The sequence below is a fragment of the Alligator mississippiensis genome, chromosome 1 (assembly GCF_030867095.1).
Source record: "Alligator mississippiensis isolate rAllMis1 chromosome 1, rAllMis1, whole genome shotgun sequence".
Taxonomy (NCBI): Eukaryota; Metazoa; Chordata; order Crocodylia; family Alligatoridae; genus Alligator; species Alligator mississippiensis.
This window is the reverse complement of record NC_081824.1, coordinates 15,366,201-15,383,219: the sequence shown is the minus strand read 5'-3', so window position 1 is coordinate 15,383,219 and position 17,019 is coordinate 15,366,201. Positions and strand designations below refer to the sequence as shown.

Here is a 17,019-nt window from a genome sequence, read left to right as displayed (position 1 = left end):
TGGAATGGGCGATGCTGAGAAGCTCTTTTGGAGAGAGTTATACTGCCAGAGTGAAGGATGCTTTAAGAAGAGCAAATTATGAGCAGTAAGAATGCCTCCTGCCCCTTTTACAGCACTTCCCATCAGAAAATCTCATGCGCTTACAAAGGAAGTCAGTGCTCTTTATCCTCATATTTACTGATGTGGAAACCAAGGTGCAGAGCATGGAAGTGACTTGCTCCGTATTGGCTCAAAGCTCCCATAGGTGGATCCAGGATTTTAAAAAGTGGGGTGCAAGAGCAGTGGCTGGTGCTTTAGGGGTGGCTGAACCTTCTCACTCCCAGCCTCTCCCCTCCTTTCCCCACCACAGCAGATGGACCATGCCATGGAAGCAGAAGCTGGGGACTTTTTGTAAGGCCCCAGATCAGGTAAGAATCTCCCCCTACCTCCCTTAACACCCTCTACCTTCCCCTCCATGCTCAGCACCACCTCCCCTTCTCTCAACTTGCATCTCTGGGCTCAGGAAGGGAGACCCACCTGACATTGCTGCTGTCCCAGCCACTCCTGCCCTGCTACTTGGAGCCACTCTGTGGGGACCTGGGCTCAGCCAGGACAGTGATGGTAGCGGACAGGTTCCCCATTCCTGTATGTGCTCCCGGCCTGTTGGGGAACACCTGGGAGGGCTGGGAACAGAGGGGGAACCTACCTGCTGCCACTGCTGTTCCTGTGCAGCTTTGTTAGAGCGGGGTAGGAGTGGCTCTGGAGCTCCCCCAGTCCCTGGGTCAGCTATGGACAGCTGGACCCAATGATCTGCAAGGTCCCTTCCAGCCCCTAACGATCTATCTAAGAACATAAATGCATACATTTTACTAACAATCTGTCTATGTAAGCAGTGTGTGGGGGAGAGGGCTGTGGGAGAAGAGGGGAAGTGCCACTGAGCATGGAGGGGAAGGAAGCAGGTGTCAAGAAGGTGGCAATTCTTCCTTGCTTTGGGGACTTACAAACATCCAACTGCTGCTCCGGCATCCTGTTGTGAAAGGGGGTGCCGCTGTGCCACTGCACCCCCTCTAGACTTGCCTGTGGCCAGCACCGAGTCAGGTCTTCTCACTCCATCGGCACTGCCGCACCCTGGCAGGACCCATCTCCTCCATAATGGAAGTAAACATACTGTGTTTGTCCTTCTGTCTGTCCTAGATTCATAGATGTAGGGTCAGAAGGGACCTTGTAGATCTTCTAGTCTGACCCGCTGCCGTGGGCAGGAGAGAAAACTGGGCTCAAATGACCCCAGCCAGGTAAACATTGAGCCTCCTTTTAAAGACCCCCCCAGGGTAGGAGCCATCACCACTTCCCTTGGAAGTTGGCTCCAGATCCTAACCGCCCTGACTGTGAAGTAGTGCCTCCTGATGTCTAGTCTAAACCTAGAACCACGCGAGTCCCTCATGCAGGTTGCTTGGCTTGAATGAGGGTGTGAGTTGCTTAGGAACTCGGTTTTCCTTGGGACTGGGATTTGTTTGCAATGTCTGGTGCCTGTTCTATAACCAGCCTTTGTATGGTATTTGGATGCTATTCCAGGGGAAGCTCGCAGTTTGGTCCTCTCTCATCATGCAATTTCAGCTGGTTGAAAAACTAGTTAGCTGTAACAATGGTTGAAGTCAGTTAAATTGTGGCTCCCAGACTCATTTTGAATCCCAGTGGGGAGCCAGTCCCACATGCAGATTTGCATGTGCCTACACATGTGGTATGTGTATCTAGTTATCTAACCATGCCTCAGCTGAGACAAAAACCCATCTAAACTTCTCCAGCTCAGTCAGGCTTTCCTTGCCAATTCATCAAGCTGCTTCAGTGCAGACTTTTGTTAAATGTAGCAGACTAAATATTTGAGGCTATCTGCTGAGTGTCTCGTTCAGTGTTCTCTCCCCCTTGCCACATCCCTTGCCCTGTACACAACTGCAGAGAAGTGCATTAGCAACAGATGTCCTGGATTGCTCAGGGCTAAGTTTAACTAGAACTCGTATTTAAAGTTTTATAAAGAAGGTTAAAATGGAAAGCGGCAGAAATCCTCAAAGAAAGCTGTTATGTTGCATCGTGTTAGGGTTGATTGACAGTAGCTTTAAGTAGCTGCTTTTTTCCCATGCAGCCATCAGTTCCATACGTTCCTAGGTTAAACTCTGCACGGTTAAAAGCAAGTTAAAGCTGCTTGTACTCTAGCCAACATGAAATGTGTTTGATCATTTTGGTCTAGTTGCTCGCGGACAAATGTCTTCCTCAGAAAATCCTGCAGCTGGCATTTAGTGTCACAACTCTCCTGATAGAGAGCTAAGTGGTGGGAAGGCATATGGTGTTATTGTATCTCATGTCTAGAGGTGGCCACTGTGGGCTAAAGGACATTTGTGGGGCTGTAACTGAAGATCTTTGGCCACTAGAGTTGTCAGTTCAGCACCCTTAGAAGTTAAATGTCGCTCCTATAGAGCCATGAGGAGCAGCTACTCAGAAGTGTGACAGTGCATGGCTGGTATCTGCAAGGCTGCAGACAGATGCCACCTTTGTGACACCATATAAAGGTTTATGGCAGCACAAAGCCCAAGCAAACAGGCAGACATTCATGCCCCTTGTCAATGTTCCCTCTAAGGAGCAGTGGTCTGTGAGTGCCCCGCTTTGGTCCGTGAGCGTGCTGCCTCGGTCCATGAGCGTGCTGCCTTGGTCCGTGAGCGTGTCGCCTCAGTCTGGCATAGGACACTTACCAAAGGGGGATGAGGGCTGGGAGCTGGAGGCCAGGGTCTGGGGCCGCAGGCTGGAGCTGGGAACTGGGGGGCAGGGGCCGGAGCTGGGAGCCGGGGGCTAGGGCCTGGAGCTGGAGACTAGCGCAGGCTCCATCAGCTCCGGGGAAGTGCTCCGCTCCCCTGCATCAGGGCCAGGGAGTGGAGCACTTCCCCGGAGTCGGTGGAGCCCACACCAGCTGCCCACCCCAGCCTCCATCCCTGTCTTGGAGCTGCTGCTTGCCCCGAGTGAGGCTCCACCAGCTCTGGGACACTGCGGGACATGCCCCCAGAGGCCATGCCGGGGAGCGGAGCAGTGTCCCGGAGATGGTGGAGGCTCTAGCTCCAGCCTCTCCTGGTTCGCGGCCTTGAAAAGGCTGTGCGCGGCCGCACTTTTAGTTGTGCGCAGCCGTGCATGTGTGCACCTTAGAGGAAATCTTGCCCCTTGTTGTACCACAAATGCCCAGAAGTGTGGCTTCAACAATAGGTAGTAAAAATGTGTGCTGCTTTATTGTGCCAGATACTTGTTTGCCTTATGGCAGGAGAGTCTGGGTGGCTCTGGGCTGCTAGCACTCTCCAGTCACCCTGAGCAGGCCCTCCTGGGGTTTCAGGACCCAATCCTGAATGCACTGGGAATCCCCCTACAGGATCTGGGATCCTGAAGCCTGGGGAACACTTGCCCAAGATTCCCTGCTTGCAGAGGCATGCCCTGGGAATCTCCCAGGCACGTGTAATGTGCTGCCATGCCCCGACTCGGGATACTGATCTGGAAATGGGGATCCCCTGGAGTTTCCCCGCTTGCAGAGGTGTGTCCTGAGTCTGGGTGCAGGAGCACTCCGGGGCATGCATCTGCAAGCAGGGGAACCCTGGAGGCATCCTGTTAGCAGCTGTCCTGCAGGGCCGGACCCTTGAAACCCTGGGACTGGCCCAGGGGCCCAACCCTGCGGGACAATAGTTGATGTCTGTCAGTCACCCGCTTCAAGGATGATGTCTGTTTTATAGCCTAAGAAACCACAACTAGAATTGAGCCAGTCAAGTTATACGTACTGGTTGGCCTGCACTTTTGTTGCATCCGTGCAAGAATCCGAGTGCCTGCAGCACAGCTGAGCAGTTAACACCACCATTCTGCTCTGAACCCCATGGCAAACCTCCGCTTTTCTACTTCTGTTTTTGGTCTATATGTGGAAACAGGCATGTGCAGGTAGCAAAATAGATTTCATAGATTTCATAGACATTAGGGCTGGAAGGGACCTCGGAAGATCATCGAGTCCAGCCCCCTGCCCAAAGGGCAGGACGTCAGCTGGGGTCATAGGATCCCAGCAAGATAAGCATCCAGTTTCATCTTGAAGGTGTTCAATGAAGGCGCTTGAACAACCTCCGGTGGCAGGCTGTTCTAGACCTTGGGGGCTCGGACAGTAAAGAAATTCTTCCTTATGTCCAGCCTGAAACGATCTTGTAGTAGTTTGTGACCATTCGTCCTCGTCATCCCTTGGGGCGCTCTGGTGAACAAACGTTCCCCTAGATACTGGTGATCACCCCTGATAAACTTGTAGGTGGCCATCAGATCACCCCTGAGCCTGCGCTTTTCCAGGCTAAAGAGCCCCAGGGCTCTCAGCCTGTCATTGTAGGGTCTGCTTCCCTGACCTCTGATCATGTGCGTGGCTCTTCTCTGGACTCTCTCAAGCTTCTCCACATCCTTTTTGAATTGTGGAGCCCAAAACTGGACGCAGTACTTCAGCTGCGGCCTCACTAAGGCCGAGTACAGGGGGAGAATGACGTCCCGGGATTTGTTTGAGAAGCATCTATGGATGCAAGCCAGCGTTTTGGTCGCTTTACTAGCCGCAGCATCGCATTGCAGGCTCATGTTCATCTTGTGGTCAATGATGACCCCCAAGTCTCTTTCTTCCATAGTGCTAACCAACATAGCACTGCCGAGCCTATAAGGATGCTGCGGGTTTTTTTTCCCAAGGTGGAGAACCTTGCATTTATCGGCGTTGAACACCATCAGATTCTCATCCGCCCACTTGCTGAGCCTGTCCAGGTCAGCCTGGATCACCCGCCTGTCTTCTGGTGTGGATGCTTTGCCCCAAAGTTTGGTGTCATCGGCGAACTTGGCCAGTCCGCTTCTGACTCCAATGTCCACATCATTAATGAAGATGTTGAACAGTATGGGTCCAAGGACAGAGCCCTGGGGGACCCCACTGGTCACAGGACACCACGATAAGTGACTTCCATCAAATAGATTAAAGGGATTACAAATAGATTAAAATAGATTAGAAGGGAGCTGAGATCTGTTGCATGAGTGCTGCTGCAGAATGGCATCCTCCTTTTGGCACTGAAGGAGAGCAGCACGTAGCCGGATTCTGCTCTTAGCTCAATGCGCAGGTGCGACTTTCTGGGAACCAGTGGGCTCGCACTTCTGTAACTGAGGGCAGAATCAGCCCTGTTGGAGGTAAGGAGCTGGTGAGGGTAGAGCAATGCTGTAACGGGGAGAGAAAGCCGTGAAATAAATATGACAGCCAGGAGGCTGCAGTTTGTTGACTGTTACGCTACCTAAAATTCATTGCTCTCTTGCTTTTCCCAGCCAGCCCTTCACAGGAGGAGATACAGGAGGAGGTGACCTCTACAATAATGTAGCACCTGGGTTATGATGGGCCTGGGTAGCTAGAGAGGTTGGCATCAAACTTATTGCTGTGGACCCATCCTAAGAGTGTCTCATGATTTGATTGAAGCAAAAATCCATATGTGTGCAGCTGCTCAGGTCTAAAATAATGGTGGAAACTATTTTTACTCTGTTAAATTAGCCTTGCCAAGCAGGAAACCTAAGACTGTTTCATACCAGGCACGAAACCAGAGGAACACGTAACTGCTAGAGGGGAGTGGAAATGTTTCTGTGCCAGGAGAGAGAGAGCGTAGGTGGCTCTTTCTGGTGCCTGGGAATGGGGGGAATGAAATGTGCTGTGCTCTGCATTTGGAGATGCTCTGATCTTGTGGCTGGGATATGGAGGGATTTTGAGGAGCCTTCTGAGGATTGAGACTGGGTGTATGAAGGTAGAAACATAAGTTTTTTTTTTTTTGTTTGTTTTTTTTTTTTTTTTATACATCTCCCGCTGGGATGATCCCATTAAATACTCTAAATGCAGTACAGGGTTGAAAGCCTGTGGAGACTGTGTGCCAGTGGATGCTTAGATAGATGGGTAGGAGTGGCAGATGCCTCTTCAACCCCTAAATTTCTTCCATCTTCAGGAGTGAGCACCTAAAACTGCTGAGTATATGTTTCAGTGGCTTGTCAACCTGGCCAGAAGTGAGTAATGATACTACCCGTGTTATGTGTCCTCTCTCCTTGTCCTTCATGGACAGCTTGCCCTGACTTCCCTTCATCTATTTTATGCATGAGGATCCTGTGGGAGGTGGCGCAAGATGGTGGAGGACACGGAGGTGAATTTTAGCAGTGGTTACAACTCCTACACTGGCTCCAAATACACACAGCACAGGAAAAACTGATGTAAAATGCATCCCACATCCAGCAAAGGTGCATATTCTCTGTGCTTCACTGCCAAAGCCTTGTATTTCCCAAGACACTGCACAGAGGAATAGAGAATCCACAGATAGGTTTTCAGCACCGAGATATAGGGGGGCCTCTGCTCCTACTTGATGTTAACCATCATAAGAGCTACACAAATAGTTCCCACATCCTTATTCGGAGAATGTACTCCTACTGTGAGGCTGGCTAGCCAGCAAGCAGCGGTGTTCCTCCAGGAGTAGATTAAAAAATGCCATGATTTGTAAATCAAGGCTTCCTCTAGTTAGAAAATGTTGCTCTGCAGTTCTTCAAGGTTGTGCAGTCTGCAGTCATGTTGGGACAGCAGTTGATTTTGAGCGTCAGAAAAGAATTGATTTTACAAATAAACTACAGGCTGCAAACCCCAGTGGAGCCATCCAGTCCACCTGAATGTGATTCAAGCCATAGTCTAAGCTTTCTTGTGTGCAGCCCAGCCTCTGGCTTCTTCACTATTCATGCCATCCAGGAAGAGCACGCACACACACCAACTGCACACATCAGGTGCTTCCCCAGCCCGGCGAAGGGTGTTTGTGTCCGAAAGCTTGCAAAGATTTTTTTCCCAACTATTTGAGTTGATCTAATAAAAAATATTGGATTTACCCAAAGAACCTTGTCAGTCTAAGCACATGCAACTTTGAATTTCATGGGACAGGTAATTTGTAGACGAGGAACTGGATTGAGCAAAGAGACTCTTCGTGAGGGATTGCTGATGGCTAAGTCTGACATTATTTATTCAGGCATTCTGAGCAAATGACTGATGAGAAAAGAAAATCCTCATGTTTGTTTTTGAGAAGAAAAAGTTGGTCATGGTTCCCCCTTGCCACCTCTTTCCATCCTAGGTATTTGGGCAGATTTTCTTCCAAACTCCTTAAAACAAAATGCATGGTCCTTTTGAGAAAGAACTAGGAAATTTAGGGCTACATGCATACGGCCTTTCTTCTGACTGCAGGATCAGTGCCAAAAAAATACATCCAACTTATTCACTCCCACCAGACTGGTAATTTGGCAGGGTGTTCAGCTCAGAACAGGCCCTGAGGGCATGCCCCGGGAAAAGTCAGGACATGGGTCTTGGGTGTGTGCTCAAGGCTGTTCAGGGCAACTCCTGAGCAATCTGCTTTGCCAACTTGTCACTCTGCAGTGTGGCTGAGTGGAGTGAGTGGGCAGGGCTAGTTTTATTGGTATGAGTCCTGTGGTCATGAACGGCGCCTGCCCTTGGCAGCTGGGGAGGCATGGCAGCAGCGGGAGTGCGGCGGTGGCAAGCTGGGAGCTCTCGCAAACGCTGATGGTGCTGTCGGCAGCGGGAAGGGGTGGCAAGCACTGACCAAGGGTTGGTGACCAACCGCAGCTGTCAGTGGTGGCCAGCAGAGATCACGGACCACCCACAGGTGCTGCTGACAGGTGCCTTTTTGCAAGGGGTGCACCCGTGTGCACCTCCTACGCATCGCTCCTACCTGTGGTTGGTAGGGAAGCCATGTAAACATGTCTTTCTTTCTAAATATGTGTGTATGTGTGTATGTATACACATATATATAACATATATGTAGAAAATAAGGGATGATGGGTGTGAGGATGGGTGGCGTGGTGAATAGGACATTTGAGTAGGACCGAGACAACCAGACAGCACCTAATTCCTAGCGTGCTCCTTCCCAGCATCATGGGAGTGCTATGAGGATAAAATTCATCCATGACTGCTAGCTGCTTGGATGCGGTGGGGGTGAGAAACACGATGGTGGATGGAGGTCTGAACTTAACTCTGTCTCCTACAAAACAATAACATATATAACATGCACATGGCAGTTTTGGCCTTATGAAGTTCAGGATGACAGAGTGTTCTGCCACTTGTGAATGATATAGGAATTGTAAAGTTATTATTGATAAACCTGCATGGTAAACCATGCTGAGCATATTTTATTTCTGTCTAATTTATGTTAAATTTTGTTAGCTCCTGAGAAGAGAAAGGTGATAGGGTCAGTAGCGCCATAGGGTCTCAGTTTTCCCCCTCTTCCAAATCTTCAACCCTAGCTGCAACACAAGTGTCATGAAAGTGGCTGTGTCCTGCAAAATCTGTTTGGAGCTCCCTCATTTACAACTGAATCCCTAGGGGAAATGTGCTTGGAAAACTGGAGCTTCAAGCAGAAATGGGAACTCCCTGCAAAATAGCTGGAGGTCTGCTTGGGTGCCGTGGTAACTCTTAAAATCCATTAAAGGAATTTGACCTTATTTGATGCTCTTTTAATGCAGCTTCTAGTTTGTGGCCAACATGCAGTGACAAGGCAAAGAATACGGGGAAAATTATTAAAAAATTATTAAAAAATGATGAACCTTTTCTAACCTTGAAACTTCAAAAAGTGTGTGCTGTGAAGCTCTTGATACTTTATCGTGTTTTTTCATGGTCTTCTCAGTCTGAGTGTTCCTGTGACAAGTTTATTTCAAGAGAAGCCACTTGAAGGATTTAACTTTTTTTCCTTTACTCATATACAAGTACAAGGTAATTAATCAGTAGACAAATGAGGGGGAATTTGAAACACACTGTAAAGCTTTTGCCTTCTGATGTTCACTCCTTTATGGTTTACTATCGTAATGCTATTGATCATCCACAACATGTACTAAAAGGTTAGACAAATAACTGTAGTGGAGCTGCCAAATGTCCAGGGGGTATAATGTACCTTCTTCAGTGCTGTGCTGTTTATCATGCACATCACCTTGAAGTGCAGATGTTCAAGCACAAAAATAATATATGCTGAAGATGATAGTGCTACTGAACCATGTTATGAACATTAATCCTAACAAGAACACGCCATCGCTGGAAGGTATCATTATTTTGAGATGGAGAAAAGGAGGGAAGGCAGCTAGAGCCTGGATCCAGCAAAATACTTCAGTGCGTGTTTAATTTTAAACACGCGAGCTATCCCACTGACTTTGCTGGTGTTAATTATATGCTCACAATGAGGCAATAACATTGTTTACTGGGGGACTAAATCACTAATCCGGTGCTCTGGAGAATAGGTGCCAGAGACTGAACTAGAACATAGGAATTTCAGCTCCCAGGACCACAGGATACTGGGGCAAACACATACTGGGACCACAAACTGGGGCATTTTTATACGTGCTCTGGGAGGAGCAGCGCCAAGAGCTGCTCTAATTAAAGCTCCCGGAGTGTCATGTGTATCAGCGTCCCCACACTGAAAAATGGTGGTCAGAGCACTTTAACTAAAGCTTGTTAAATGAGCTTTAGTTAAAGTGCCTCCGCTGGCATTTTTTAGTGTGGGGATGCTGATACATGTGACGTTGGAGTCTGCAGGAGCGCGGTTATTACCACACTCCAGCAGACTCGATTAATCGAGTCTGCACCAACATGCTGTAACTACAATGCATCAGAGCAGCCTCACTGCATGTGTATAGGTGCCCATATTTCTTATGTTTTAGGGCAAGAAGTCATTGTCACTGGCTACAAAAAGCTGCATTTGGCAAGAAATGAAACATCATTTCTGATCAATGGTAGAAGTTCTTATGTGCTGTTGTGGGAGAATTTCCAGGAAGAAAATGGATGAGTTCACATAGCTTGAAGTAATGGGATATTGTCATATATTATGCATTCTAATTGTAAAGTTAGAACATTGCCTTGTCACTGCATGTTGGCCACAAACTAGAAGCTGCATTAAAACAATATCAAACAAGGTCAAATTCCTTTAACAGATTTTAAGAGTTACCACGGCACCCAAGCAGGCCTCCAGGTATTTTGCAGGGGGTTCCCATTTCTGCTTGAGTCTCCATTCTTCCGGATACATTTCTCTAGGGTCTGAGGTGTAAATGAGGGAGCTCCAAACAGGTTTCAGCAGGACACATCCACTTTCATGACACATGTGTTGCAGCTATGGTTGAAGATTTGGCCCCTGTGGCACTACTGCTATCATCTTTCTCTTCTCAGGAGCTAACAATTACAACCATGTGCCTTTGTTGCCAGAAGGCTAGTGGCATCCTGGGCTGCATTGGTATGTGTGTTGCCAGCAGGTCAAGGGAAGTGATTATTCCCCTCTATTCAGCACTGGTGAGGCCACACCTGGAATACTTATATACAGTTTTGGACCCCCCACTACAGAAAGGATGTGGACAAATTGGAGAGAATCCAGCACAAGACAATAAAAATGTTTCAGGGGCTGGGGCACATGCTTTCTGAGGAGAGGCTGAGGGAACTGGGCTTATTTAGTCTGGAGAAGATAAGACTGAGGGTGGTTTAATAGCAGCCTTCAACTACCTGAAGTGGGGTTCGAAAGAGGATGGAGCTACACTGTTCTCAGTGGTGGCAAATGACAGAAAAAGAAGAAATGGTCTCAAGTTGTATGTAGCAAGGGAAGTTTAGGTTGGCTATTAGCAGGGATCTGGGTTTTCTATTTCCCATGGAAAAATGGGAAAAAACCCCCAGATTTTCCCTTTTAATTGAGAAAAGTGCAGATTTTTTGTTTTAACAGAGAAATGTGGATTTTCTACTTTTGCAAAGAGCTCTCTGCAAGCTGGCAGAATTGCAGCCTGCAAGGGTCTGGGGGGAGCAGGACAAGCGCAGTCAGGCAGGGGGTACCATGTTCATGTGCATGTGCATACTCACACATTCACGTGGGCACCAGGCAGCCTGGAGAGTAGCTTTCACAGGTAAGTCTGGTGGCAGGGGGTAGCAGGGATTGAGGCGCCAGAGGGAGGGAGGGAGGGAGTGAGTTAGGCAGGGCTGGGGCTGGGGCCGCTGTCCAGCAGGGGTGGTGAGTGGGTTTTGGGGCCCCGGGGCTATAATGTGTTGCTGAATGTGTACACTGTTATGCAATTAAACCATTAAAAAGGGCAATTAAACCACTGAAAGGGGCAATTGCCTCATGTGTACAAGGACCCTTAGTCACAAGTACAAGGGGCCTCTAATTGTATGACTATAAACAAGTCACAAGGTCAGACTTTTGACAAACTATGTATTTATATTCCTAAGCCCATGTTTACACATGGACAGCTTTATGTAGCTGTTTTGATTCCACTAAAGTATTTGGTCAAAGGATAACTAAAAATCCTGTATTTGAAGAAATATTTTTGCAATAAAAATTTAACCACAAATGTTTTGCAGGTTTCAGATATCTGTAAATATATGAATAAAATATTGTGTTCACTTGATACCTATATGTATAGTAGTGTTTCATTTTAATTGCAGATTTGGGAGTTTTAAATCAGAGATTTGTGATTTCTAAACAGAGAAAACTAGGATCCTTGGATATTAGGAAGAACTTTCTCACTAGGAGGGTAATAAAACACTGGAGCAGGTTACCCAGAGAGTTTGTGGAATCTCCTTCCCTGGAGGTTTTTAAGACTTAGCTTGAGAAAGTCTTGGCTGGGTTGATCTGGTTGCTTTGAGCAGGGGGTTAGACTAGATGACCTCCTGAGGTCCCTTCCAGCCCTCATTTTCTATGATTGTACTGACTCTGAGAAAGGTGTCTTTGCTCTAATAGCACTTTCCCTGGTTTGTGTCATTTTAAGGTAGGGCCCAGATGTAATTCAGCATTATTTGCACTTAATTTCCTTTCCTTCATTCAGATGTGAAGGATTCAAAGCAGAGACATAGTGCATGAGGGAACTACCTATCATATATTCACCTGACAGACGTTACAGCTTCTTTATCAATGATTAGGGGTGTGCAAAGCAGGCCCTATTCGATTCTGATTCAGATTCAGTCCGAATCAGGAACAGTGATTTGATTCCTTAATTTGGATCACTGTCCCTGATTTGATTTGGCCGAATCCGAATCTGAAGATTCAACGCTGATTCGGAGAACCAGCGATTCACACAGATTTAAATGTTTTTTCTACATACCTCCAGGCACCAGGCATGGCTCATGAATGCTGCAATGGTGGGGCAGATGGAGCATCCCACAGGAGCACAGGGGCCCCCTCATGCACTCAGCACTGAACCCAGAAGTGCCCCTCAGCTCAGCGATTGGACACAGGGGGACCCTGGGAGGTGCGGGGGGTTGGGGGTGGGGGGGCTGTGTGCTCTCCAGCGGGCCCAGAAGTGGACTGGAAGTGTTTCTGGTCCACTTCTGGGTCAGCTGCTGAGCGCGCTGGGGAGCCCCATGCTCCTGTGGGACACTCCATCTGCCCCACCATCGCAGCATTCACAAGCCGCCTGCTACCTTGAGGTATGTAGAAAAAACATTTAAAGCTGTCTCTATGTCCGAATCAATGAACCTTTTTGAATCTCTCCGAATTGATTTGGAGAGATTAGATGGTCCTCTGATTCAATTCAGATTCAGAGATTCAGCCACCGAATCGGACTGACTCTCTGCCAAATCAAATCAGGGACTGAAGCTTCGCACAGATCTACCAATGATTGCTTTAATGTATGAATATGCATTGAAAAGTGTGTAGTAAAAGCCCCTTAATTTAGGAATGTATTGATTAGGGATTCTAAATACCTGTGACAATGAGCCATATTCCCACTAAGGTCCCTTTACAATAATCTGGTAATGGGATGGCCCTTTACAATGGGCACATTTTTTAGTTTGTGCCTGAGCAATTTCTGCTGATTGCAGGAGGGTACAGTATCATATCTTTTAGTTTCCGTCCAAGAGCCCTCTGCACTTCCAGAATGGTGTGAAGTGGCATTAATGTGAATGGGGAGCTAACCCTATCGGAGTAACTATTGTATATGACTATAACTATATGAATAGAGCTGATGATTAAGAAGAATTTCCTCTTCTGTTCAGCCGAAGTGATTTATTTCCCCCTGAAAAGTTGCACTTTTTCAGTGTGTAGGTGTAGCTCTCTTTTTATCACGCTTCCCTTCCCACTGCTTTCAGTGACTTCTGCAAAACAAACCCATTCAGTCCATTTGCATCAACACAGATTCCTTTGCTGCTCTTATATGATTTATTTATTATGTCTTATTACAGGATGCCTAGGAACCTGAACCATGGACTAAGACCCTCCCATACTAGGTTCTGTATAAACAGAACAAAAAGAAGGTCTTTGCTCCGAAGACCTTTCAAGAGAGCAGGCAACTGATGGCTTTTATGCATCTCGCATCAGTGGGTTTTTTTGTTAATGCCAGCAGTTCCACACAGTCAAGGACAAGACCTTACCATTTACTGCTCAGAAATGGTTTTCATTAACCATGTCTCTCATCCTCTCTGACTCACTACTTAAAGGGATTCTCTTGTGCAAGAGAAGTGAAATATCTTGTGAAATTGTTCCCAGGTTGCAGGAAGGGGTTCTGTTGTTCTGGTTTCTGAAACAATTTCTTAATGGTAATTGGTTTCTGTCTGTGGGATTTTTTTCAATCTCCTCATCTTCCCTTCTTTGCCCTCCTTCCTTCCTGATCTCTTCTTATTTTTATACAGACATTTGTTAATTTATTTGTTTTTAAGGAAGGGCTGACTATTTGTGACTTTGCTTTCTTCTCCATTCTCCTACTTGCTTCTAAAAGTAAGTTTGTGCTTCTAAAACCAATACACTCTGAGCTGCTTTCTGGGGGGTTTACATGCTCATGCAAGGAAGAAAAATCCAGACTATGGCCTCTGGCATGTATTTCTGCTGTCCTGATTGCTGTGGTATTTGGGTACCACAGCATAATCGGAGCTCCAGTCTATATTTAAATCACCTTTCCAGTCTGCTCATCACTTTTCCCAGTGTGCTTGTAGAAAATGTAGAGGATGGATATCCATCATTGCTAACTGCTTCTTACAGGGCCTTTAAAGATAACTTGAAACACTGCTTATATCCTCACACGGTGTGGAGGCAAAAAAGGTCAGACATTGAATGCACTGTGTATTGGCTGTAAAATCTTTGACCAACGCTGAACAAAGTCTTCCTTTACACTCTGCCATGCCCGTGAAGTTCGCAGCCATAGAAGGAGTATTATAACCAGATGCGGGCGACCGAGGCATGAGCCCCTGTGCTGATTTTGAGGGTGCCTAAGAATGGTGATAGCCGCCATTGCTAGCCTGGCCACTGCTGCTGCTGTCACTGGCTTGGCCCCAGCCCCAGCCCTTTCTGTGACCCAGGGCACAGGGGCTGGTTGTTACACCTCTGTGTAGCAGAGACCACAAGTGACGCTGGTTTATGCAGCTGTTGAACTTTGTGATGGCTATGGCTAAGAAAGAGTAAGAGAAGCTATTGCAGAGTGGGAGATGAACTCCGTCTGCTCACATGACATCCTTTCACAGAGCGAGGAGGTACCGGTGGGGAAACTGTGATGGTGTTCAACCCACCGAACCCAAAGCAAGGTTCAAATCACTTCCATCACGTCCGTCTCTCTCTCTCTGTTTCTCTCTCACGTGGACATATGCACACACAGATATGTGTGTGCGAGTGCGCATGTGCACAACCCCCCCTCCACGTACGTTCGTTCTTCTCCTTTGGCAGACTTAAAGCAGAAAACCACAATGCTGATTCAGATGTCTGCCGACCTCCCTTGCAGGAATTGGGTTTCTCTCCTTGCATTTAGCTGATTCCCCCCTCACAAGACAACAACTATCCTTCATTTTCTACTACCCTCATGTTTCTGAGTATAGAGTTTTCCTTATTTTTTTTGTTTAAAGATACTTGGGGTTTTTAGCAAACAACCCTCTATCCTGATGTATGCTCTGTGCTGGATAGAGATCCTTTCCTCAGCCCTATAGGACATTTTCTAAAGATGTAAATCACATTTTTAAACTGGATTTATCTGATGGGAAGATGCTTCCCACATACATTACAGCCTTGTTATAACAATAACACGGGACTGCAGGAAGAGTCAATTAACAGGGGGTGCTTGCTATTCGTTGTTGTAGAATAATCATGAAAAAAATGTTGTTGGGATTATTAAAAGTGGGCAGTTATTGGAAGCAAGGTTTGTTATGATGAGGTGGTATCATGCTTCCTTCTGTGTCCAGCTTTAAGATAGTAAGTAGAACTAAGGATCTACTGTAGGTTATAAATTTTGATAGAGACACTTTTGTGATGTATAGATTCATAGATGTTAGGGTCGGAAGGGATCTCAATAGATCATCAAGTCCGACCCCCATGTATGTATGTATAAGAATAAGCCAGAACTCCTCAGAAAATCAAGCTTTTGATTAGAAGTCTCCAATTATCTTCCAGTTCCTTCTTCCTCCCTCTAACATATCCTAATGGAAAATAGAGACTTCAGCTATATGGTTTCTTTTGAGTGTTCATGGTGCTGAATACACAGTCTGAGAGGACATCCCTGTACAAATGAGCCGGCATTTTTTGGTTAACAATTCCAAAAAAAGATTTTGTATGATTCATGTCAGACACGGGCATGTTGGAATAATTTATAACAGAGACTGTAAATGTTCACAATGAAAACTGCTGTAATTTGATGCATGAATGAAAGGGGAATTATTGCACTGGATGATGAATGACTCAAATTTTCCTACCCAGAATCTACAAAAATCCCATACTTGCGTATTGCAGCAATTGTAGAGGGAAACTGTCAAAATTAAATTGGACAGGAAAAAGGACCTAAATATTATGATTTGAGATAAACTCTGGGAAGGGAGACCCAAAATACTTTTCACCATTAATGTAGTTTCTTTGCTTGTTGCATGTAACACAACTTAATGAAACTAAGTCAACAAGTTTAAATTATTTGGGCTAGATTTGCAGTTGTTTCGAATTGATAGAGCTGCAGTGACATCGATGGCACTCTGCTTATTTGCAAAGGTTGAGGACCTGGTTGTCCTTTTTATAGATTTAATTTGTTTTCTAATTCTCTTGCACACACACACCAAACAATTGTCTTTTGGCTTCTAATAAAAAGGGAGACGTTTGAGGACAGATGCAAGTTTTAATGAAAAACAAAACGCATCATTTTGCTTTCTCTGAATATAAAGCAAATGGTGAAAACATTTCTATTTGTATTAGATTTTCAAATAAGGGAAGAACAAAGCATCATCTTGTAGTTCAGTTTTGGGCCCGGGATTAAGCAGGTCCGGGTTCAATTCCCAACTCTGCCTGTGGTGGGACAGATTTGCTTGCCAGTCAAGAAGGGATTAAATAATAGCTCTGGCATGTTTTGTTTGTGTTTTTCAACAAATTAGAAACATTTAAGCTTAAATTGAAGTTATACAGACATTATTTGGTTGAAATAAGGAACGGAGGTATAACTGCTCAGTTCTGTGCTCTGGGCTGTGGCAGAGCATGGGAAACCAGAGGTTTCCTGCCATGGAGGGAAGATGTCACCTCCTTTTTTTGCGACTGACATGGGTCAAGCAGCCATTTGAACACTGATTTCTGGGGTGACCTCTGCCCTCACAGCAGCAAACCTTTGGCTGCTACTCCTAAACTGTGCACTGCCATTGCCCAGGGTACCATGTGCTACCATTGCTGTTGCCACTGCTACTTTGCCTTCTTTGTTGCTGAAGCTGGAGCTGCTGCAGGGAAGATGCATGTGTGCGCGTGTGCATGTATGTGCATGTGTGCGTGTGCATGCGTGTACACGCAAAAGTGCGGGAAATGTGGGGGTGAGGGTGAGAGCTCTTCCCATCCCCCCTTAGGCAGTGCCTGGGGCTTGTGTCCCACTCACCCACTGACTGGTATGCTACTCCTGCTGTCTGCAACTCTGTCCGTAGCATCTGATGAAGCAGGCTGGCACCTTTATGAAAACATAGGTCTCTGAATGAGTTTGTCTCTAAGGTGCCACCCTGCCCTACCTTCTGCCTGAATTCAAACCAACACAGCTAGCTACCTCTCT

The 17,019-nt window shown here is 46.5% G+C and overlaps 1 protein-coding gene across 2 annotated transcripts in view; it reads left to right on the top strand.

Moving 5' to 3' along the window:
* Positions 1 to 17,019, top strand: part of EVA1A (eva-1 homolog A, regulator of programmed cell death) — a 310,552-nt gene that overhangs the window by 133,466 nt on the left and 160,067 nt on the right. The window lies entirely within an intron of this gene.